Here is a 26715-nt window from a genome sequence, read left to right on the forward strand (position 1 = left end):
CATTCCAGTCAGTTGCCAATCCAGGGAATTCCTGACAAAGCAAATCATTCTAGAGTTCCCCTGGAATTCATAATCTCTTGGTGGAGATACATAAAGGAGAGAAGAACTTTATCTGGTTTCTTCAAAACCTCTTCCTTCTAATCTCAACCTCCTATTTAAATGTTTTTTCTTTTGACAAGGGCTTGGTCCATCATGGAAGTCCTCCACCTGACAATCTTTGCTCTAGTGTTCCATGTTGGGCTTTGTCAGGATTGTATCACTGTCTGAAAGCTATCCTTGTGTAATCCTGGTACTGCCCTTTTCCTGTTCCAGGTCTTACTCACTGATAAAACTTTTTTTTCTAACAAACACTCCCTATTTCCCCCTACACCCCAGATGAGGATCAAATCATGTGTCCCCACCAAGCCAACCTCATGTTCAGGTTCAACCTCTGTGTCTGTGGGTGTGTACCCTGTAAATAGGATCTATGAAGATGTTATTAGTTAAGGTATGGTCAAACTGAATGAGGATTGGCATGAATCCAATATGACTGAAGTCATCTAAGCAAAGAAATTGGACACAGAAGGAGAAGCCATGGGAGAAGCCAGAAGCTAATAATCTAGGGGACCCTAAAAGAGGAAGAAAATGTGACCATGTATGTTGCAAAGTAATGGAACCCCCCACATTCTAGCTAGCCAGAGCATACGGAGAACAGCCAGGAGGAGGGCCTTCTAGTCTCTGAAACAATGAACCAATAAATTCCTGTTCTTAAGCCAACCCATTTTATGTAATTTAGCAGCTAGGAAATTAAAATGTTTTCCCTCCCCCCTGGTAACCTGTAATCTGATTTCTATCTTGTATATTTACTGCATCTATTCATCTCTTGTAAAGGATATCATACATTTTTTGTCCTTATATATGTTGCTTATTTCACTGAGCATGTTTTCAAGGTTCTCCCATGTTGCAGCAAGTCTTATGGAACTTCTTTTATTCCTATTTCCAAATATATATGCCACAAATGCATGTACCACATTTTGTTTATACATTATTTGTTGATGGACATCTGGGTTGTTTCCAAGTTTTGGCTGTGATGAATAATTTGTACATTGGTGTACAAGTGTCTGTTTGCGACCCTGTTTGCACTATCTTTGGGTATATACCTAGATGTGGGATTGTCAGGTCAAATGATAATTCTATGTTTAGCTTTTTGAGGAACTGCCATATTGCTTTCCACAGTGGCTGTACCATTTTAAATCCACATTAATAATGTATTAGACTTGCTTTCTATTTTTTACTTCATTTTTAATAATAGCCATCTTTGTGGGTATGATGTGGTATTTCATTGTAGTTTTATTTCGCGTTTCCCTAATAACGGCTAATGATGCTTGAGTACATTTTCACGTATCTCTTGGCCATGTGCATATCTTCCATGAAGAAAATGTCTATTCATTTTTAAATTGGGTGGTTTTCCTTTTTGTTCTTGAGTTGTAATTCTTCGCATATTTTGGATGCTTAACTATATCGTTTAAATGATTTGAAATTATTTTCTCCCATTCTGTAGATTGTCTGTTAACTTTTTTGTTAATTTCCCTTGATGCACAAAAGTTTTTAATTTTTTTTTTTTTTTTTTTTTTACATGGGCAGGCACCGGGAATCAAACTCGGGTCCTCTGGCATTGCAGCTGAGCCACCATGGCCCGCCCAGTTTTTAATTTTAAGGAAATCAAATTATCTATCATTTCTTTTGTTGCTTGTGCTTTTGGTGTCACATGTAAGAATCTATAGCTGAATCCCAGGCCATGAAAATTTGCCCCTATGTTATCATCTAAGAATATAGTTTTAGCCTTTATGTTTAATTCCTTGGTTCCTTTTGAGTTGATTTTTTTATGGTGTGAGGGAGGGGTCTAAATTCATTCCTCTGCATGTGGATATACAGTTTCCCAACTTCATTTGTTTGAGAGACTATTATTTTTCTCCTCCATGTACTTAGCACCCTTGTCAAAAATCGATTGCTACAGGCTGCTATTGCTGCTGTCACTGCTGCACTGATGGTGAGTACTCATGCCTCAGGATGGTACATGAAACTTCCAGGACTTTAACTCTCAGAAACATGACATAGAAACAACTCATGGTATAGTCTATGTCACTATAAGAGCTATACGGAAAGGAAGCAGTCTGGTTATTCTGACATATCACGACATTCAACCCTAGATCCTGTTTCAGTGCATTCTTTAACTTTGAGGATATGCAGGCAATCTCTCAGCACTTTGCTCTCTGTCAGGTGGATGCCCTGGGCCAGCAGGAAGGTGCATCCCCTTTCCCAACAGGGTACCTGTACCCACAATAGATGAGCTGTCCAAAATGCTGCCTGCTCTTCTTACCACTTAAGTGTGAAAGGCAACACTGGGATTAGAGCTGGAGCTGGAGTTTAAGTCCTAACCAGATTTGTCCTTAGTCATCCTGAGTTTGTGAAAGGTCTGTGCTTATCAGTATTGATCCCCGAACTAAAGGCTAGGTTGACTAGACAGCTTCCAAACTCTCAGGCCTGACACCTAATGTTGTGGACATTATTTTGGCTCATCACTTTGGGCAGGAAGAATTGCAGGTCAACTTGGACCTGATACAAACCCGTAGACTGCATATTGTCCAAAATATCAACTAAGAAAACCTGCAGCTCTTCTTGAATACCTATAATGGATGCACAGATCTGAAAATTGGAAGACCCATTCCAGGCCAAAATTACAGAGGAAAAACACTAAAATGTGCCATGTTATTGGTAGTTGGGGACAGTTCACCTTCAGTTGAGGCTGTAGTTTGAATTCTACTCTTGCCTGGACCCTGTAGAAACAACTTGACTAAAAATGGCAGACTGTGGGGAACTCCTCTAGGTGGTTCAGCCTGGGAAGCTCACTGAAGCCTTCAAGTACTTTTTACAGGGAATGGTTTAAATATCAGTTTCCAGCATGACCTGGCTCATCCTATCACAAACCCACTCAACCTTAAGAAATATGAGCTGCAGAAAGTCACTTCAGCTGGTCTATCACGAACAAATAGTCAGATGGGACTCAAGAAACCCTGAGTCCCCTGAAGCTACACACAGACCCCAGATCATGGAGGTGTCCTGCTAAGCAAATACTCCTGTTTTGGAACATGCAAGTCCAACCTTCTTCAACCCACTACTACATAATATAGCATTTCATCTGGCAAATAAATAAATTGCCTATAAATATGTGGGTCTAAAATTCTGGACTTTTAATTCTGTTCCACTAATTTACTTGTCTTTGCGCCAATATGACAGTGTTTTGATTATTGTTGCTTTGTAATAAAATCTGAAATTAGAAAATGCTAGTCCTCCAACCCTTTTCTTCTTTTTCAATATTGTTTTGACTATTTAGAGCCTCTTGCAGTTCCATATAAATTTAAGGCTTGATTTTTCTATTTATGCAAAGTAGCCTGCTGGAATTTGAATAGGAATTGCATTGGACTTATGTGTTACTTGGGTAATATTGGCACATTAACAACGTTAACTCTTCCAAACCATGAACATGGAATGTGTTGCTATTTCTCTAGTCTTCTTCAATTTCTTTAAGCAGCGTTTTATATTGTCATACTATGTTGTAGTTTGAAGCTGTACGTACCCCAGAAAAAACATGTTCTTTAATTTAATCCATTCCTGTGGGTATGAATCCATTGTAAGTGATGAGGTTACTTCAGTTAAGGCATGTGTGGCCCAGCCCAATCTGGATGGGTTCTAATCCTGTTACCAGAGTCCTTTATAAGAGAATAAGAATCAGATAAAGAGAGAAAAAGCCTTTATTAGGAAGCTGGAATCTGAAACAGAACTCAGAAGAGGAAGAAAAAAAGCAGAAGATACTGGCATGTGCCTTGCCATGTGACAGAGGAACCAAGGATCACAGCCAGCCAGGAACACCACAGCCCTCAGGGAGAAGGCATCACTTGGATGATGCCTCCATTTGGATTTTTTTCCCAGCCTCAAACTGTGAGCAAGTAAATTCCCATTGTTTAAACCCAACTCACTTCATGGCATTTGTTTGTGCAGCCTAAGGAACTAAATAATAAGTAAAATTTATTCTTAGATATCTTATTCTTTTATTTTATTTTATTATTTTAATCTCAACACTTAGAAGCTGTTGAGAAAATGGATACTCATAGGCGAATTTTAAAATGTGGTGTTGTGTGCTTTATGAAAGCAGGAAGTTACCCTGGCCCCCATAGGTGGTAAAGGAGAATAACTTTGGCTTAAAGAAGGATTTCTAAATATTTCACATGATTGTGCTTATTTCTAAATATTTCACATAATTGTGCTTCAAAAATCGACAGATCATCTAGGTCCAGAATGAATACTTGCTGGTGTTCAACTTTTATTCCAAGAGGTAGAGAATATGAAGGGAAGGAGCACTTGATTTCCTACAAGGGACAATTGATAATAAGAATAGTGGGATGGCGTTAGGAATACCTTAACCAAAAACAACAACAGGAAACAAAACAAAACAAAATTAAAAAAACACAGACTTTCTATTTTTTAAATTCTTATTTGACACTTACTATAATCTTTATATTGACTTTAAGTAGTTAAAACTGATGATGATGTTTTAATAAAGAACATCATTCACACGTAGACAAATCTCTCCTGTTTATAGAATAGATGTCTCTAAACCCTGCAAACCAAAAATGACATTTTCTCAGGAACTCATGATACCCAACAATGGTTCAGCAAGTGTTGGCCATCTTGGATTTGGGGTCTCAATAAAATCCCAAGGGATGTGGCCAGGGAATTTAATTATATGTTGTGAACCAGACTCAACAGAAGCCTTTGGGGAGTTCTGAGGAAAGGGAGGTATAAGGGGAAATAGAATCACTCTACGTTCTTCAAACTTTAGAATTGTAATGACCTTAGGTATTTATTACTTTTGTGCTTTGCCTAATTAGGGAGCACACTTGGAAGGAACAGTATCTCAGTGGAAGTCTTCAAGGTTTGCCTTTGTAAAAACTGTCCATAATCTAAGGCATGATTGCCAAAAATATTTATTGTAGATCAAGCTGGCACATATATGACTACCCCTTGGATTCTCCCATCTTTTAAGTGTGTCAGGGTCAGTTGTGCCTTGGGTATAGCAACTAGAAGCCAAAAGAGGGCAGCAGAGATCTTCCCAAAAGGAAATTCTCTTTTGTGATCTTTGTGCGAACACCCAAATGTCAGCTTGGGGTGGTGTTCTAAGGATACTGCTCTGCCTATCAACATGAGACATGCAATCATCAAAACAGTATTTCAGAAAGGAAGCTGATATCGGAACACAGGCCAGGTAACTAATCAAGCAAATTGTGGAAGCAGGGAATGAGAGCTGAACTGCAAAGGCATGGCTAACAGCCAGAGCAGGAACCGATCAGAGATTGAGTTCATGCTGGGTAAAGACAACTGGTGCATCCAGAACTGAGATTGCTCTAATGGCTGCTCTGTAGGAAAGCACTCTCTGAATAGTGGTGGTTCAGGGTGGCCTGGACACTCGGTTCACTCTTAAAGGAACCAGTGTGACTGGATATCTGTCCACATTCTGACTTCTGGTACTATGTATCCACTTATTGGAGTTTTGGTCTAGTTTTTCCACTGACAGAAATAAAAATGGAAAATGTCCAAATATTGCAATGTCATGGGATAGGTGAGCAAATACAAGAGTTTTCCACACAATAGTAATAATAGACTCCATTTATTGACAGCTTCCTATTTGCTGGGCAATTGGCATAGACTTTTAAATCTCACAGTAGCCCACTCATGGAAGAAACTAAGTAGTTTGCAAAATCCACACAGCAGGTAACAGTATGAATATGCATTTAGTCATTGATATGTACCAATTTAAGATCCTTGAATTTTCCACTTAATACGTTACAGTTCACATGATAATATTCCATTGGCAGTGGGTAAACCTGTCCTACTACTTACCATGTAGAAAAGTTAATGTTTAGAAAGATGTCAAATAGAGGAAGTAGCTATAAAACCAGAACAGAATCTATAATGGGCAGTGTTCATTAGATACTGGTCACAATTACCTTTAGGGTACAGTGAGTAGGAACATAGGTGCTGGAGCCATACAAAACTGAATTGGGAGCTTGTTTCTGCCACTTACTAGCTGGGCAACTTGGTCAGGTTAATAAACCACTTTAAGTCTTAGATTCTTCTTATATTAAAAGTGGTATTACTGGATGTGCCAGTTTGAAGCTATTATGTTCCCTAGAAAAGGCATGTCCATTAATCCTCATTTATTGCTGGGTTGAATCTTTTTTTTATTGTTTCCATGGAGAATATAACCAACCCAATTGTGGGTGGTAACTTTTGATTAGATGGTTTCCATGGAAATGTGTCTCCACCCATTCAAGGTGGGGTTGCTTACTAGAGCCGTTTAAGAGGGAACCGTTTTAGAAAAAGCTTTAGAGCCACCAGAATCAGCAGAGCCTACAGAGCCAAAAGAACAGATAGAGACCTGGGGAAGCCGTTGAAGAAGCCTTATGAAATGTAGAGTGAGACCTAGCAAATGTCGCCATGTGCCCTCCCAGCTGAGAGAGAAACCCCAAACATCATCATCCTTCTTGAACCAGGGCATCTTTACCTGAATACCTTCATTTGGACATTTTCATGGCCTTAGAATTGTAAACTTGCCACTTAATAAATTCCGCTTTTAAAAAACGGTTCCATTTCTGATACATTGTATCCCAGCAGCACGCAGACTGAAACACGGGATAATAACGGTCCCTACGTTACAGACAGTTGCCAAAATTAGAACAGTTCTATTGCAAGTGGGCTTATGGTAACATGCCAATATGTGGTCACATCTTCATCATTATTTCACCGAAGAACCAAGCTGGAGGGTTTGGCCACAGGCAGCCTTCAAGTAAAGTATTGGATCTGGCAGAGTGAACCAATCAGGAGGTATTTGAGGATGGTTTTCTTTTCTGGTACATATGTATATTTATCAAACCAGTACTATTCAACATCCAATCCAGGCTAGTTAAAAACACTAAAAGATCAATTTATTCTCCTCCTTAGTTCTCCAAGCACCATATAAATGCTCTCAAAGGTAACTTCCAGCTCTAAGAGTCTACAGTTAACAAGTTTTAACTATCTGTTATGTACAAAGTCTGTCACTGGTGAAGAGTGGAGCTGGCACACCTAGAGATGTGGTGTATGAAAAGACCTGTATATCATTCTGGTAAAGAATTAGCTAAAATGATAAACCTATCCTTTGGCTTTGTCATAGAATGGTTTTGAAGAGAATAAGAACATATTGAAAGAGTTGAACTTTGGAAAGAATGGTGATAATATAAATATGCTGTGGCCTCTAAACAAGAATAGTGATGTTTTAAAGAACGTAAATTAAAAAGAACAGTAAAGGGAAAAGAGAGATGGATTTCACCCTCTGGATCTGACTTTGGTTTTAGGTTGCATAGGCAAGAGATTTGTTAGAGAGATTTATTTCAACCTTTAGTAGTGTATTAGCAGTGTCATGGCACAGGGGATGTGGTTAAAAAGAGAGAGAAATATGAAAAAGCAAGAGAGTGTCATGAAATCTAATTTATTTAAATTTAAATTATATTTCTATTGCACCAATCTTTGTATAACTCATAATTCTAAGCACTTTTTAAGTAAGCTTATGTTGCAGTTCACTTTTAATTTTGCAAACATTTAGCAATGCTTATTAATTATTGTAAGCCCTAGACATTTTTTAAAACCATCAAAAAGACCCCTCTCAGATGAAATTGAAGTTCCAAGTAGCCAACACAACTGGTGGGGCGGGGGGGTGGGAGGGCGGGGAGAAATTCTCTTAAAACACTTGGTTCAATCAAAAATGATCTAGAAACATTTTGAGGAGATTGGTACAGAAAAGAACAAAGCAAAATAAGTAGATGGAGAAGATACATTGGAGAGATTAGAATCCCAAATGAGTAAATTATTTTCTTATGTGTTTTTCTTGAATGAGAGTATGTTAGAATTCCTATCAAAAATGGTACACTCGTCACTTACCCCTGAGTAACAGTGTCCCTTAAAACACTATCTGACAGTGTCAGTTAGTTCCATGACAGAAATTTTCTGAATGTAGATGTGATGAATCCAACCTAAACCAGACAATATTGCAAATATATTTACAGAAATAACTATATTCAAATTTAAAGTTTTACAAGTATTTTTAATTTTTTCAACCACTTAGTAAATGAAGCAATTTATAGTCTACGGTAATTAGCAAAATTTTCAGAGGTTGTGTTTATATAAAAAATATTTCTGTTAGAGAAACAGGAACGTTGAACAAGAAGTTTCTAGAATCTTTGGATAACCAGAATGCTCATTTGCCTCAGACATCATTATTGTATTTTCCTAGAATCCCTTTCACCTTCACTTTGTACTGTTTCCAGCAATTTCTCTGATTATTTCAGCTAATAGTGTTCCTGTGCGTTCTTTGACATGCAAAAGTGTCTGCCAGAACTCTCTTGTCCTTTCTTTTTGCAGAAAGAACTAGAAACTGCCTAGACTTGGGCTAAACTGTGAAGCTGACATTTTGTTTTGGGAAATGGAGAATTTAGTGTTTGGGACCTCCCAGGAAAGGATTTTCTAACCTAAAGGAACACTTCTGCTTCTGGGAATTCCTAGCACACCAATAGTAGCTGGAGGGTATTTTTGCCTAGGTATTTTGAAGACCATTTGAGGCTGTGGAAGAAAGTAAGGGATAGCCTTTAGAGGATTCCCACAAAAGAAAACAGGGGTTATGGGATTTCATTTCTGGGGGGACTATAGGCAATCAGACTGAAGAGGTTCCAGGGCTCTACAATTACTTTTTTTGTTATCAGTACAGAAAGAAGGCACACAGGATGCATATGAAATGTGTGTGCATAAACCTAGATTTGGTTTTCAGAGGCAGACTTTTCTGTAATTCAGGACTCCTAGATCTACTGGGTCTTCTGGAAAATGAAATACAAGTTCTGAGCTCTGTTTGTTTTTTTATAGTTTCCAAATTCTGCCTATAAGACATCTGATGTGATTTACTGATTTTTCTAATTTAAGGTTCAGTCTTTTTCTGTGTAGGAGGCTATAATGCCACTTTAAAAAAAAAAATCTTTCTGCTCTGTTTATCACATTCCTTGTCAACACCAAGACTGGTAATTAATCAAGATTCAGTCATGGATGGCTCCTTTCTCTCCCCTTCTTACTCTTGCCTTTCCTGCCTGAGTGATGAAGAATGATAACTCCTCCTGCACCTCTGGTTCTTTGTCTTGAGCACTCCAGTCAGGCCCCACGATGAGCAGTTCCCACTCAGGGCAAAACACTGGGAATGATAAATGCAACTCCCACAGTCTGGGAGTTAAGGGCTGAAGCTCCTGATTCTTACTACTGGCCACCATTGATCTCTACAGGTCAGGAGACCTTTGGGAAAAGAAGAAAAACAAGAAAAGGTTTGGTCCCTGAATTTTACATTGTATAGTGACCTAGGTTTTAGCACTATGGAGAAACTGCAGGCAACTCTGCAATACCACTAGAAAACAATGAGTCTTACATCTTTCCCAAGGTTGTAAAATCCGGGTCCCCTCGTACTCATTGTGACCCACAATCACACAGGTAGGCACATTCATACCCTCTACTCTTTCTCCAATTTAGTTTTTCCCAAATATCTAGAGGTAAACAAAAACAAACCAAAAAACAGGAATGCTTTTAAAATAATTGACACGTCTTTCTTTTTAATGATATATTGGTTTATGTCTCTGTATGTTGTCGGACCCACTCTATAACCCTGTCTAATTAAGTTGCTTAGAGAAAGAACTTCCTCAGCCATCACAGGATCTGAAACTCTGCTATTGGAGTTTCATGTTTTGGAGTTAAAATCTTGCATCTTCAGGAGGCTACATGAAAACGCAAGTGATTTTAGGTAGAATGGATGATAAAGTACAACCTAATCATCAATATGCCCCTACAAATTCCTTTACCAGATCCGTTCACCCTGGAGATCACTAGTTGATTTCAGGCTCTGAAGGAATGGAAAATAAAATGGATAAGTTGAGATATGTTGAGAAAGAAAAGAATAATTTCTGAGACTGCAGCTCCACACTGACAGGTGGTAAAGGAGAGTAGAGGGTTTGAAATGTTTGGAGAATGAAAGGAGATATTGGCAGATTTAAACAGGCTGAATGAAATGAATTACCTGATAGCCTGGATCATATCTAGTTATGTTTTTCATAGGAATCCCCACATTATAGGGGAAATGAATAATGACCTTAATATACTATGAAATATATGGAGTCCCCCTCCCTGCAGCTTTGGGGGTTTTGAGAATATTAGTTAAGTCTTATTTGGTTGTTTGAACTAGTTTATGCAAGAAAAGGAAAATATAAGGATACAGAGCTATCTGGTGACACTCAAATAAGGTCAGGGATGGATGTTACTACTTTTTTTCAATTAGCTAGTTCCACAATATGTTACATAACAACCATGAAATCTCAGCAGCATAGGACAATAAGCATTTATTTCTCATCGAGTTGTGGATTGGTTGAGGGATAGCAGCTCCAGGCTGGGCTTGGCTAGATGACTGCTAACCTTCTTTGAATTTGCTCATGGGTCTCAGGTTGGTTGAAGTTCAAGTGTTATAAGTTTTGTTCTGCTAGGGTAGCTCTACTTCATATCATTTGTTCTCTTCCTTTGTCAGTGTGGCTACATTGGGCATATTCTTCTATTTTTGCTGATTAGTCTTTGCTGTATCTTGAGCCAGATAGCTATAGGGCACTTCTTGTTCTCAAGTATGCATCACACCCATTTAAGAGAATAGCAAGATTGACATTTCCAAGTCCCAATTAAGCTCCTGGGGAAAGAGCTCTTTAGTCAAGGTATGCGATCATATTAGCAAAGGTGACTGCCTAGGTTGTGACCATCTGGAAAATAAGAGAATGGGCAAGAGACCAGACAATTTTCATGTACCATATTAATGACATCCTGGATATTTGAATTAGTCAGTTGTGTTGGGGGTAGGGATAATGAGGGGATACTTCTTGGTTGTTGCTTACACAGAAAAAGGTTCTTATAAAGTTAATTTATTCATTTGTATCTGATTCTTCATAGGAGGATCTTTGGATGACTTGTTTAGAGCTTTTTCCTTTCCTTTTTCTATTTCCTTGCTGAATCTGCAATTTCTCTTTTTTTTTTTTTTTCTCATTTCTTGGTTTATTGGAGATCTCGAAAGATCTTGAATTAACTCTGACCATTCAGTCCCTTTGTTGTCATGGTCAAAGACTGCAGCAGGGCATCCAACTGAGGGGAGTGGCCTTAACCACCAGGAATTACCATCTTTCAGATGTCCATTTTTTACTTCTACCAAAATTGACTAATCAACACTGAGTTTTCCTTTATTGCACAAGAGCATCTTTCCCAATTGGAGCAGCCTCTTGTTCTCCCTATGAATCAATCTTATCTCCAGGTCTGTTCTTAAAGATTCCTTTTGTGCTGGTTTGAAAGGAAGTATGCCCCCTAGAAAAGTCATGTTTTAATCAAAATGTCATTTCATAAAGGTAGAACAATCCCTGTCCAATACTGTACGTTTGAAACTGTAATTGGATCATCTCCCTGGATGATGTGATTTAGTCAAGAACAGTTGTTAAACTGGATTAGGGGATGACATGTCTCCACCCATTTGGGTGGGTATTGATTGGTTGATTGGAGTCCTATAAAAGAGGAAATATTTTGGAGAATGGGAGATTCAGAGAAAGCAACACTACGAAGCAGAGAGTCCACCAGCCAGCGACCTTTGGAGATGAAGAAGGAAAACGCCTACCAGGGAGCTTCATGAAACCGGAAGCCAGGAGAAGAAACTAGCAGATGACTCAGTGTTCACCATGTGCCCTTCCAGATGAGAGAGGAACCCTGACAGTGTTTACCATGTGCCTTTCCAGATGAGAAAGAAACCCTGAACTTGATTGGCCTTCTTGAACCAAGGTATCTTTCCCTGGATGCCTTTGATTGGACATTTCTATAGACTTGTAATTGGGACATTTTCTTGGCCTTAGAACTGTAAATTAGCAACTTATTAAATTCCCCTTTTTAAAAGCCATTCCGTTTCTGGTATATTGCATTCCGGCAGCTAGCAAACTAGAACTCCTTTCAAAGATATCCTCTAATCTTTTCTGGCCACTGAATGTGTCATTTCATGAAGCCTCATCTCTGGACCATGTTTTCCATGATCCCTTTATGAAACCATACTGACTATTCCATAAAAACAGTGATGTCTCCCTTCTTTGAATTTCTTTGATTATCCTTTTAGCCAATACCAATGGTTTGCTGTTATTCCATGTGACTTTATATTCTTCTCTCAGTTTTTCTTTGTCTTTGCTGTTTTTTATTTTTTCTTAGGAAAGTTGTACGTTTATAGAAAAATCATGCAGAAAGTACAGATATCCCACATACCTCTTCTCACTCACAGTTTTCCTATTATTAACACTTTGTATGAGTGTTACCCTTGAAGAAATAATATTATTATAATGATGCTATTAACTATAGTCCATAGTTTTCATTAGGGTTCACTGTTTGGGTTATACAGTCCTATTTTAAAAATTTTCATTCTAGTAACATACATGTATTTGACCTAAAATTCTCCCTTTTAACCACATTCGAATGCATAATGCAGTGGTATTAATTCCATTCACAATGCTGTGTTAACATCACCACCACCCACCACCAAAACTACTCCACCACTCCCAACAGAAACTCTATACCGATTAAGAATTAAATCTATATTCCCTACCAATATCCCAGTCCCTGGTAAGTGGTATTCCAGTTTGGACTCTATGAATTTGCTTATTCAAATAATTTAATATCTGTGAGATTAAACAATATTTGTCTTTTTGTCTGGCTTGTTTCACTCAACATGGTATCTCTAAGATTTATCCATATAATCTCATATATCAGAACTTCATTCCTTTTTTGTGGCTGAATAATACTCCAATGTATGCATATACCACATTTTCTCTATCCATTCATCTCCCGATGGACACTTGGGTGGCTTCCATCATTTGGTAATTATAAATTATGCTGCTAGGAACATCAATGTGTAAATATTGGTTGAGTCTTGGCTTTCAATTTATAATTATCCATGTGGTTATCTTTACTGGAGATTTTTATTTCTTTATGCTGCCTTGATCCACTGTCTAGTGCCCTTTCCTTTCATTCTGAAGATTTCCCTTTAGTTTTGCTTGCATGGCAGGTCTAGCAGCGATAAATTCCTTCACTTTTTATTTGTCTGGGAATATCTTAAACTCTCCCTCAATTTTGAAAGGGAGTCTTACCCAACTTAAAATTCTTGGTTGGCAATTGTTTTCCATTGGGGAATGGCATCCTAGAACTCTTATGCCACCATCTTAGTCAACCAGAAGTATGTCATTATCTTTTTCTGCATTGATTTTATTATTCACATTAGATTGCTCACTCCTTGAGCAGAGACATCAAACATTGAGTCTCTTTTATTTACCAAGAATCTGAGACAGTGCCAGTCAAACAATAGGTGCTTAAAAAAGCATATTAATTATCTGAACTCTAGAGTCCATATCAGAATTTCAAAATGATGGTTCTACTAAAATCAGGAATCTACTAAAATTATTATCATTTTCTGAATTACCTCACTTCTTGCTCTACTTTTTTTTTTTACCAATCATTTTTTATTGATATATATTATATATTCACATACCATGTATGCCAGTTTGAATCTGTGGCGTACCCCAGAAAAGCCATGTCTTTTAATCCTCATTGTTTCCATGGAGATGTGACCCAACCAAATGTGGGTGGTAATTTTTGATTAGATGGTTCTCTAGTTATGTCTGTACCCATCAAGGTGAGATTGCTTGCTAGAGCCCTTTAAGAGGGAACCATTTTGAAAAAAGCTATAGAGCTGAGAGAGCCACGAGACCCCACACAGCCAGAGACCTTTGGAGATGAAGAAGGAAAACTCCCCCAGGGGAGCTTCATGAAACAAGAAACCTAGAGAGAAAACTAGCAGATGTTGCCATGTTCGCCATTTGCCTTTCCAGTTGAAAAAGGAACCCTGAATGTCATCGGCCTTCTTGAACCAAGGTATCTTTCCATGGATGTCTTAGATTGGACATTCTATAACCTTGCTTTAATTTGTACATTTTTGTGGACTTAGAACAGTAAACTTTCAACTTAATAAATTCTCCTTTTTAGAAGCTGTTCTGTTTCTGGTATATCACATTCTGGCAGCTTGCAAACTAAAACACCATATAATCATCCAAAGTATACAATCAGTGGGTCATGATATCATCACATAGCTGTGCATTTATCATCACAATCATTTTTTTTCCTTTTTTGTGAAAATAGCATAAAAAAAGCAATAGATTTCAAAGCACATCACAACAATTAGTTGTAGAACAGACTTTAGAGTTTGGTGTGGGTTAAAATGCCACAATTTTAGGTTTTTACTTCTAGCTTCTCTAAGATACTGAGACTGAAACAAATATCAGTTTAATGATTCAGTACTCACTCATTTTTTAACTCTACTTTCTCTGGATAACTCCACCATCAACTTTGATCTTTCTCCCACTCTTTAGGGGTATTTGGGGTATGCCCATTCTAACATTTTCATATTGGAAGGGGCTGTCGATAATATGGGATAGAGGGATGGGACTACTTGATGTTCTGGAGAGGCTGGGGCCTCTGCATTTCAGCACTTACCTTGTCCAGGGACCCATCTGGAGGTTGTAGGTTTCTGGAAAGTTACCCTAGTGCATGGGACCTTTGTAGAATCTTATATAATGCCCCGGGTGTTCTTTAGGATTGGCAAGAATAGTTTTTGTTGGGGTTTACCAAGCTATAATACATAGCTATGTCCAACTGAAGCTTGCATAAGAGTAACCTCCAGAATAGCCTCTCGACTCTATTTGAACTCTCTCAGCAACTGATATCTTATTTGTTACACGACTTTTCTCCCTTTTGGTCAGGATGGCATTGTTGATCCCACAATGCCAGGGCCAGGCTAATCCCTGGGAGTCTTTTCCCATTTTACCAGGGAGACTTTCACTCCTGGATATCATATCCCACATAGCAGGGTGAGGGGTGGGGTGGGGAGGCAGGTGGTAGTGCTGGCAATGATTTCACTTGTAGAGTTGGGCTTAGAGAGAGAGAGGCCACATCTAAGTAACAAAAGAGGGCCTCCAGTAGTAACTCTTAGGCATATCTATAGGTAGCTAAGCTTCTCCACTACATACATAAATTTCACAAGGTCAAGCCTCAAGATCTAGGGCTTGGCCTATTAATTTGGGTGTCCCTAATGTTTGGCACGGTATCAGGGGTTTCCCCAGTAGTAAAGTTTAATAGTTTCTTATTTTATTCTCCCACCCTCAAAGGACTTTGGCAATAGTTTTTGATTATTTGCTTAAAATACTCTGGGATTTATCCAGGCATGACATTAAGCTATACCATTTTTTGCTCTACTTTTTCACTCAGTTTTTATTTCTTTCTTACTAGTGATTATTATTTTCCATTATAAGGGTAATTGAGGGATGGAGTTGGGGGGTGGTGGTGCTTCTTTTACTCCACCATCCACTTCTCTGTAAGTCTGGTAGAAAATGAACGATCCAAATAACTGCTTTCCAATGTAATTTATACAAAATGGAAGCATTTTCTATTTCTCCCTTATGTGCTTTTATTTTGAATCGCAAATATTAAGTTTCACATATATTTAAAAGTTAATTTACAGTTTGTAATGAAGATTTAAAACATTCTGAACTTGGCTTTTTCCCTTGATCAATTCTTTTTTTTGGTTGAAATACTGTAAATATACCAACAACTGTCAGAATATACAGAACAGTGAACACCCAAGGACAATCTGTTATGATGTTCTCTGTATTAAAGACAAGTTTGTTTATAGCACCAGGAAGAATTCATTTTTAGTATTCGAGTTTGATAGATTTAGTGAGAACAATATAATTTGTTTCATTAGAAAACTGTGCCCGCCAAATGATATACATTACTGTTTACTCAGTGTTAAAGTAAATATATATGTAATAGTAAGGTTAAAGCAGCCAAATTGGAAATATTCTTAGAATTAACACACATTAATTGAACTATGATGCTTAAAATTTGAATGGCAGTAATTCCGTTCAAATAGGTAAATAGCGTGGGTCAAGAGATGTGAAAGCTATTTTACTTAGAAAACTTGAAACTGAGGAGAGTCACCAGAGACTATCTGATGTGAGCTATAATCTTCTTGACTGATTCTCCAGGACAGGCATTGAACTCAGAAGGATCAAAAGTAATTTCTGAGATGTCAAACTTAGAGGAAGAAAACCAAATGGGGCTTTCTTTTCCTTCGTATTTTTCATCTTTCTTCTCCTTTCTTCCTCCTTTCCTTTCTTCTCTCTCTCTTCAGCTTCTTCTTTTTCTTGCTCCTTTCAATTTTATTTGAGGGATTAAATAGGCCTCAGAGTAAATGATTAACAGCCACTTACTTATAAGAAGAACCAAATTAAATATGTTATATTGTTTATGATTATTCTGAAGACAGATAAAGAAGCAATGCTCAGAACCTAAGATGAGAAAAATCAATTACAATCAATATTCACTGGCATGTACTTCTTAAGGGGAGAGGGGTATAAAGATGCATAATGATTCATTCTTTCAAATGGTTTGCCATCTTCTGAAAGTTAAAACAAAGCTATGTGTTAAAAAAGATATATGGAAAAAACTAATTGACACTTTAAGGTAATATATGCTAACGATAAACAAGTATTGCAGAGTGACTGTGGAACTGAAGTATGACTAAAGAAGAGAACCTGTATTCACTAGGGTAGTCAAAGGAAGATGAGCCTTAAACAGAATTTATGGTAGTTTGGGGTAGGATTCATACCAACCAATCCTGGGGGATGGGGGCACTAAGAAAAGTATCAGAGGCAGCACTGCTCCAGGTATAGATGTTTGATCAAGTAGAAGGCTTTTACATGTCATATAACTGTGGGAAGATTATTTAGGGCCAGCTCGTGAAAGGCCAGGGTACAAAGTTTGGGTTCTATTGAGTATGTGTTTGAGAACCACTGATTGTCTTTGAATAGGCAGAAAATATAATAACATTGCAGAGTGAAATGGCTTAACATGGAGAGACATTTGAGGCAAGAAGACTGAATAGATGATTCTTTCCATTGTTTGGGCAAAAGAAAATTAGAACCTGAAATAAGATAGCAACAGTGGGAAAAAAACAATAGATAGGTGCAATCTACTAAACAGGGATTAGAGGTCATTGATCGGGAGTTGAGTATGAAGGAGGTGGAACTGCCTTGACCCACAGAAAGATTAAAAAAAAAAAAGTGTGTGTGGAAGGGAAGGCTAGTCTTTCAAGGCTGGCACATAAAGAATGAAGGTATCAAAGAAAATTTAAAAAGTCAAGAGAAGGAAGGGCTTCTTCTGAAATAGCCAAGTAAGAATCCCCTTCAATCAGAGAGAGATCCTGGCCAGAGTTTAGGAAAGAGTACTTAAGTAAAGTTGGGGATTTTTCAGACAGCTGTGTTGCCGAAACCCATATACCAGAAATGGGTTGTCTTTTATAATGGGGATTTATTATCTTACAAGCTCACAGTTCTGAGTCTGTGAAAATGAAAATGTCCAGGTCAAGGCATCATCAGACAAAGCTTCCTTTCCAAAGATAGGGTGCTGGTGATCCTGGACTCCTCTGTCACATGGCAAGGCACATGTTGCCGTATGCTTATCTGTCCCTTCTCTTCCAGGTTTCATTGCATTTAGCTTCTGGCTTCTGTAGCTTTCTCTTTGTCTGAATTTAATTCTCTTATAAAGATTTCCAGGAAGAGGATTAAGACCCACCCTGAATGAGGTGGGTTACAACTTAATTTAAGATCCTACTCACCAAGAGATCCTAATTGTAATAGGTCCACACCCACAGAAGTGGATTAACTTTAAGAAGGTACTTTTCTTGGGTCCGTGTAGCTTCAAACCATCAATCAGGATTTCTGAGTTATCCACCTGAAAGTCGATGGTTGAATCCATGAAAATGGACTACATTTTCAAAAAAAAAAAAGTGTGTTTAAAAGTTTTCCATTTCAATGATGAGTATGTAGTAGGGAAGTGAGGAGCCAGTGAAGAAGGAAAGAGCAGCTATAAAAGCAGGAGAATGAAGAAGTTATAGGGAAATGTGAGAGTCTCAGAAGGCAATGGAAGCACCAGAAATCCAATGCCAGCTGGCTCACCTTGAGACCAGGTGGTGAAACAGGGAAACACCTGGGATGGAGACTAGGAGACTTAATTAGAATCATATGTTTCTCTGTAGATTTAGCACCTGGAAAAGATCATATTAACTTTTTCTTGTTCTTTCTTCATTAATACAAATAGAAAACAGGTAAAACAAATTGGAAAATAATTCACATATAACTAACACTCCTAGAGAAAGAGATTTCACACTGTCTCTTAGTAACCTGTTCTGATACTCAATGGCACTGGTTACCCAGGAGTTGCTTTTAAAATAATTATCAAAAATTCTACTGCTCTCAAAAAATGAAATTTATATTTTAACTAGTGCATTTCCTAATATAACTTATGTGGACAACTTAATCGAACACCATAGTACTTGGAATCTTGCGTGGGGCATGAGATTTTGTAGGTTTGTCCAGAGTGATGCCCAGATAAATCCCAGAGTGATTTGAACAGTTAATATGGAAGTATTTGCAGAGTTCCCTAGGCGGAATGCTGAGAAAGGGAGAAATTCAACCTCCCCAAGTGGAGAATTCTTGATATTCTCACAGGCAGTGGGACAGCCAAAGCAATAGGCCTAGCCTCCAATCTTGGGGTTTGTTCATATGAAACTTAATACCTCAAAGAATAGGCTAAGCCTACTCAGTATTAGACCTAAGAATCACCCCCAAGAGAACCTCTTTTGTTGCTCAGATGTGGCCTATCTCTCTCTAGCCAACACAACAAGCAAACTCACTGCCCTCCCCCTGTCTATGTGGGACATGACTTCCAGGGGTGTGGACCTTCCTGGCAATATGGGACAGAAATCCTAGAATGAGCTGAGACTCAGCATCAAGGGATTGAGAAAAACCCTAGAATGCACTGAGACTCAGCATCAAGGGATTGAGAAAACCTTCTTGACCAAAAGGGGAAGAGCTGAATGAGACAAAATAAAGTGTCAATGGCTGAGAGATTCTAAACAGAGTAAAGAGGTTATCCTGGAGGTTATTCTTATGCATTAAATAGATATCACCTTGTTAGTTAAGATGTAATGGAGAGGCTGGATTTCAGGGAACTGCCTGAAAATGTAGAGCTGTGTTCCAGTAGCCATGTTTCTTGATGTTGATTATATAATGATATAGCTGTCACAGTGTGACTGTGTGATTGTGAAAACCTTGTGTCGGATGCTCCTTTTATCTACCTTATCAACAGAAGAGTAAAAGATATGGATTAAAAATAAATAATACAGGGAACAAATGTTAAAATAAATTTAGTTTGAAATGCTAGTGATCAATGAAAGGGAGGGGTAAGTGGTATAGTATGTATAATCTTTTTTTTTTCTGTTTTTCATTTTATTTCTTTTTCTGTTGTCTTTTTGTTCTTTTGCTGAATTGATGCACACGTTCTAAGAAATGATGAATATGGAACTAAGTCATGATATTATGAATTACTGATTATATATGTTGATGTTTTAGTTCATTTGTTAAATTTTTTAAAACTAATTAAAAAATTAAAATATAAATAAATAAATTTAGATTGAAATGTTAGTGATCAATGAAAGGGAGGGGTGGGGATTATGGTATGTATGAATTTTTTTCTGCTGTCTTTTAATTTCTTTTTCTGAATTGATACAAATGTTCTAAGAAATGATCATGATGATTAATATGCAACTATGTGATGATATTGTGAATTACTGATTATATAGGTAGAACGGAATGATCATAAATTAATGTTTGCATTTGTTATATTTTTTTAAAAAATTTAAAAATTAATGAAAAAAATCCTACTGCTCTCCTTTAAGCTGTGTTTTTCTCTGGCTTCCTTTTGTTTATCCTCAGGGGACATGACAAACATGTAGTAACTATCTTTAAAGAAATAATCCTTCATATTTTTGAAATAGATATTATACAAGAGTTTTCCTCTCCAGCCTTCTGCTCCTCAGGCCAAATAATACGTAGTTTATTCTTTATGCACATTTCTTCCTAGGACAATAGCTCAGATTGAGTGAAATTCAGTTCCTAGAGTTTGGATAAAATTTATAGTGACATCACTGGTTTATATCAATGACCAAATAACAGTCATTTGTCTATGAAGTAAAGTAGAAATTCAAGAATGAAATGAGGATGGCCCCTTTGGAGAAGAACTCTGTGCAGCTTCTGTGTCCTGAGAGCACTTCTCAGAAATAGCAGGTACCTAGTAAGTCTTTTAAAAAATTAAAATTTACGGACAAAATGTAGTGTAATTAACAAAGTTGAGACTGAGTATGGTTGAAAGTATATTGTAATTACACTTTTTTCTCTTATTCCCATTGCCTGACATTTAATAACGCAATTTATGTTTGAATGAAAACAAGGATCTAAAATGTGTAATAAAATGAAATCAGGGCTATGATTTTTAAAAAGCTTTATTCACACACCATACAGCCATCCTAATGTACAATCAGTGACTTGGTATAATAACATAGTTATGCTTTCACCATCACAATTAATATTAGATCATTCTCAATTCTTCTGAATAAATAATCCCATGCTCTTTATATCCCCCTACTGACCTTTATTAAAGGGATTAAAATTAATGAAAGACTATTATGATGTTACTACTGTTAACTATAGACCTTTATTGCATTAATTGAATTTTCCCATGTGCACCCTATTATTAATACCTTGTAATAGTGACATATGTTTGTTCTAGATCCTGTAAGAAATGTCTTATATTTATACACGTAACCACCATGATCTTCTGCTTTAGTTTTTGCTAATTATACAGGCCCAAGTTTTCTCCTCTGGTTTTCCTTCTGGTGACATACATGGAACTAGCCTTTCTCTTTCAACCACGCACCCAACTTTGTTAATTGTACCTACAGTATTGTGCTACCATCAAACACTATAGTGTTATCACTTTTTGAACATTTACAATCAACCTAATTAAACATTTTGAACTCCTTAAGCATCAATTGCTCAATCTATACCTTCTTTCTTTCTCCTGGTAACCTATGCTCTTGAATTTAACTCCCAGTTTGCTCTTTATAGTTAGTTCATATTAGTGAGACCACACACTATTTGTTCTTTTGTTTTTGGCTTATTTTGCTCAACATAATGTCTTAAGGTTCATCCATATTGTAGCATGCATCATGACTTCATCCCTTCTTACAGCTGCCTAATATTCCATTGTATGTATATTCCAGAATTTATTTTTCCACTCATTCTTTGGTCAATGGACATTTGGGCTGTTTCCATCTATTGGCAATCATGAATAGTGCCCCTATAAACACTGGTGTGAAAATTTCTATTCGTGTACCTGCTTTCAGTTCTTCCATTTGGATAACTATAGCAGGATTGCCGAATCATTTAACAATTCTATACTTAGGAATATGATTTTTAAAAGGTTATTAAATGACATGACCATTCTATTGAACTGTTTCTGAGGGGTGTATCATATACAGAAAAACTCAGAGTTATTTAAAGTTCTGAGGTTGGCAGGAATTGACCTTTCAATGAATGTTGCCTCTACTTTCTCTCTCTAGAATTCCTGCCTTTAGATTCCATGGCAGTCTTAATAACAATTATTGAAGGACTACTGCTATCAATTCATCAACAAGTATTTGTTGCAGTCAACAGAGAGTTTGGTTCTGTGTTCCAAAGAGAAGTTAAGCAAACACCAAATCGTAGAATGTTAAAGGTGTTAAAGCTTCTGTTTAACCCAAAGTAGGGATTCTCTAGACAACATAAGAGCAAATGTTTACATTGCACTGACCTTGTGCTAGATGCTATTCTAGCACTATATACATATAATTTGTTTTAATTGTTGCAACAACCCTGTGAAGTGATTACTATTATCATCATGGTTTTACAGATAAGGAACCTGGTGTGGTGAGGTTAGGAGACTTTCCTAAAGCCATGCAGTTAGTAAGAATTAGAGCCAGGATTAGAATCTGGGTTGCCTGGATCCAAATCCTGTATACTCAATTATTACTCTATGAGAGAGTTCTTCTAGTCTCTACTTGAGTAGTTTCAGTGTTGAGAAACTTTAACTTGAAAATTCCCCCTCAGGTTAAAATGGAATCTTCCTTACCATACCTCTCCCTTTTTCATCCCAGTTTCAACCCTAGGGTGAAACTGAAGAGTTAGTCCCTCTTCTAGAGAGCAGCCTCAAGATCTTAAGACAGACTTCATACTCTTCCACAAAAATTTTTTTTTCAGGCTTAATATCAATTTCTCCTTCAACTGCTATGAGATTTGTTTTACTTATTTGGTTTTGTAATATTTCCCTTATTCCTAAAAGGATTTTAGCTGAGTTACATACAAGTATGTAACAGAGAATGCAAAGTATATTGTGCTGGCTTGAAACTGTTATGTACTCCAGAAAAGCCATGTTCTTTTTTCTAAACCAGTCTTGTTGGGGCAGACTGATTGTTGGGTGGGACCTTTTTTATTTGTTTGTTTCCATGGGGATGTGACCCACCCAATTGCGGGTGGGATCTTTTCGATTAAGTTGTTTCTCTGAGAATTCATGGTGAGTCTTAATCCACTTACTAGAGTCCTTTAAGAGGAAACATTTTGGAAAAAGCTCAGAGCCAGCACAGACAGAGACATTTAGAGATGCAGAAAGAAAAGGCCCCCAGGGAAGCTATTTGAAACCAGAAGCCAAAGGACTAACAGATGCCAGCCACGTGCCTTCCCAGCTGACAGAGGCGTTCCAGACCCATCAGCCTTTCTTGAGTCAAGGTAACATTCTTTGGATGCCTGAGTGTGGACACTTTTATGGCCTTAGAACTGTAACTTTGTAACTTAAGAAATCTCCTTTATAAAAGCCAACCCATTTCTAGTATATTGCATTTTGGCAGCATTAGCAAACTAAAACACCTATCTCCAAATTTTGTGGCATCAGTACGCTTGGTAAAGATACCCTTTGTGTCTTCATTTGAACTGTAGACAGATTAGGTAGCAGAGAGAATAGATCCCTGCATAACACCCCACCCTACCCCAGAGACTCCCCATTAGGATTTCTCAAGAATCCAGGCCACATCTTTCTATCTTAGTTACAATGTTAATTGTCAACGGGTATGTCTATATAAAGATTTCTGTCCTATGTCAACATTTTCTCTAGGATCTAATCATCGATTAACCCTGGAAAACAGCATTGCATAGTGATGTGGAGTTGGAACTTGGATTCAAAATGTGTCTTAGTTAAAGCTCTGTGACATTGGGAAACTTAATCACTAAACTTCAGTCTCCTTGTCTGATAGGGATAGTAATAGCTACATTGCCCCTTCTTGAGGATAGTTATAAATATTAAATATGATGCACAGGCAAAATCCTTAGTACATAGTAAATGTTCAATTATGATTGCAAATTCATGTCCAGAAGGTCTTAGATAACCAGTGATGTGCTGGTGAATGTTTACCAAAAGAGAAGGAAAAAAAAAAAGGCATTCTGGTGAGAAAAGATCTGATCTGTAGAATTTTCTAATTTCTGTAGTTTAAATATTCCCATCAAAGCTGATTCAATTTACCATCCTGACGTCACTGAATGCAGAGTTAGGAAGTGATATGCACAATTGGCTGTTGGGAGCTAGTGCAATCCTACTCCAGCACACCAACGTGTGACCCACTCCCACTCCCACTCCCAAGTAGGATTTTCAGCATCAATTAAGTGTATAAAAAGATACGCAGAAAAAATTTTTCCCTCAAGGAACTTCCATCAGGTGCTGACACTGCCTGCAAAACAGGGGTGATGATTTTAGTTACATTCATAATTATGAAACCTCTTTTGCTTGTGCTGGTGTGTGGGTACCAGTTATTCTTTCTAAATGTGTTTGCTTTTTTTCTTTCTTGACCTTTCTCCTCCTCTCTCTTCTCTCTATTCCTCTCTTCTGCTTTCCTCCTTATTTCTTTCTACAAATGTTTTCTATGGCAATAGTTACCAGGAAAGTGAAGGATTTAATGAGAACTGCTAAGGTTCAGGTAGAAATATGAACACATAATTCCTATGCTTTATCAATATAGGTAAGGGTATAAAAAGAGTATAAAAATAAACGCTTGCCTGTCCAAAGAAACCAGCATCAAAATCTTGGCATGAGAGAAGAGGATTTGTTCAGTATTTGGCTATTTACTCTTTCCTTGTAAGGAGCAGTGTCTGAATATGCTCATTTTCATACCTTGAGTCATCATCAATTACAGATTTCAGGCACATTTCTTGCGGGCTGCCTCCAGTGGCTGTCAGCAAAACCAAGCAGCTGTTGGGTAGATATTGAAGAAAATCACTCTGAGTGCTGCCCTCCCATTTTTCCCTTTCTTGGCAGAGGTGGTGATATTTATGCACAGGGAAGGAAAAGAAGGGCATGCATCCAGGTTCCTTTCTAGTTGTCTCCTTAAAAAGCACTGCTTTTTGGATAGTCCTCAAAGCATGACACAACCAAGACTTGGTATAGATACATACATATCGTTGTATTTTTTTCCAGACATTTCCTTCTGGCACTCCTTTGGCAGGTGGTATTTTTTTTTTTTTCTCTGAACAGCATAACCATTGGAGATTTCCCTTTGTGCTCTAGTAAATATTTAGGCATTGTAGAGTATGTCAGCAATGATTCCTTTCATGCTTCAAAGGTTAGGAAACTTTTCTTCCTCGATGTTGTTTGGGAGAAGTTGTAATAACCAAATGGAAACTGACCAAGGAATTAGAACATGTAATTCCTGTAAATAGTAGCTTTTCCTTAGTCATTTCATCATATCTGGAAAATGGACTACCCTGTAGGTTGGAAAACCAATTTACAGTGGTTCTGCTATTCTGAACCATTCAATCCATTAACCAGACAATTGTTTAATGCTTATTAAAGTCAATGTTTTTAAAACATGTAACTTCAAGTCATAATTTTTAAGCTAAAGATCACTACCATTGAGATACCTGTAAAAGAAAATGGAGTCATAGAAGAATACATCATAAATAGAACAATTCAAATAGAATTAGTCCTGAATTGCTTTTTTAAAACGTTTGTTACTCTTCTCATTATAATGAAGCACAAAGTTAATGTAAATAGGAACTTTGTAATTTTGATGTAAAACAGCAAGTACCTCATAATTATCATCATCATCCATCTTTATCCACTGCCATCCATCTGCATTATTGTTGTATTTTTATTGCCTGGATTAATCCAGTCTTAATACAGCATAATGGTATGAAAATTATTTAATTACGTTGTAAGTGCAAGCTTTATCAAGTCAGAAATCACTTAGTCCTATGACAGAAATCCAGAAATTACCACTCCTGGAAGGACTAATGATGTGTTCCTTTAACATAGTTCACTCATAAAGCAGCAAAGTATGTAGATTATTTGATAAGTTTCTTTTTCTTCTATTTTCCTCTTTCTATATTTAATTTTGCTTCTATACAAAGGAAACTCAAACTTCAGAATTCGAAAGAATCACTTAAGACTCTTAACAAATATGAAAATCTGGGGACCTCATCATAGTAGGTTTCAGGTAGGGTCCCTGCAATTTCTATTTTTAAAAAGTTCCCCAGATGCTTCTCAAACGTGGTGTGGGAAGTACACAGTTTGAGGAACACCCTACTCTGCTCTCACAGAGGCGTTCATTTTACTGCCTGTGTTTTTGTTATATTACTGTCCAATGGAATTGGAATGTTGATAAGTAATTATTGTAATTACTATTGCATAACTTATAATTGCATTGTTCATAAAATAGAATAGTAATGTTAAGTGATAGCAGGTACATACAGGGTATGCTTTGCTCTAGACACCCTTTTAAGGCATTTGCATGTATTAATCTTACAACAGCCTTCTGAGTCAAGTAACAGCACACCCCCATTTTGTAGATGAGAAAGCAGGTGGAGGCTGATCACTGAGCCATAGTAATTATGGGAGTAGGCTCTAGAGCCAGATGAAATAGGTTCTCATTTCTCCTCTGTCATTTACTGGCTGGGTGACAATGAGAAGGGTCTTTCCCCTCTTCCTAACTGTTAAACAACACTAGGGATACAACCGGTCCTAACCCCCCAGGGTAGTGGTGAGAAATACATGAGCTAAAATGTGCAAGTGTTTCAAGCAAGCCCAGAAAGTAGTACTGCTCTGTAAGTGTTAACTATTCTCATCCTCTGTTGTAGCTACTCTGTCTTCCCAGGTCCTTTCTAAAAAATTATCGTTAATGTCCAAATGCTGCTTTTTCTAGGCTCTTGCCCTCTGTAGGGAGTGTTTTTCTTTTTTTTCTTTTTTTTCAATCATAAGAAAACATTTGATTTTCAGTTTATTTTTGCAGGAAGCGTACAAAAATGGTGCATAATAATAACAATTAATTAGATGAACAGGACACAGTCCCTATGACCGGGAGATTAACGTAAAGTCATAGTATTCATTACTGCTATTGTCAAATTCATTCAGGATTTTAGTAAAAAGAAAAGAACATTAAATTCCTTTCTTTACTAAATTGAATTAAAGATGATGGCTTATTTGTATTCCCCTCTGCCAGTGGAGATGTCCTCCTACCGTTGAGTTAGGCTC

General features: G+C 37.3%; 1 protein-coding gene and 1 pseudogene across 1 annotated transcript in view; both read left to right on the top strand.

Annotated features, from left to right (window-relative positions):
• Positions 1-26715, top strand: part of NRXN3 (neurexin 3) — a 1607649-nt gene that overhangs the window by 965481 nt on the left and 615453 nt on the right. The gene's annotated exons all lie outside the window — the stretch shown is intronic.
• On the top strand, positions 2040-3106 carry LOC143652662 (protein NDRG3 pseudogene; annotated as a pseudogene).

The sequence above is a fragment of the Tamandua tetradactyla genome, chromosome 12 (assembly GCF_023851605.1).
Source record: "Tamandua tetradactyla isolate mTamTet1 chromosome 12, mTamTet1.pri, whole genome shotgun sequence".
Classification (NCBI taxonomy): domain Eukaryota; kingdom Metazoa; phylum Chordata; class Mammalia; order Pilosa; family Myrmecophagidae; genus Tamandua; species Tamandua tetradactyla.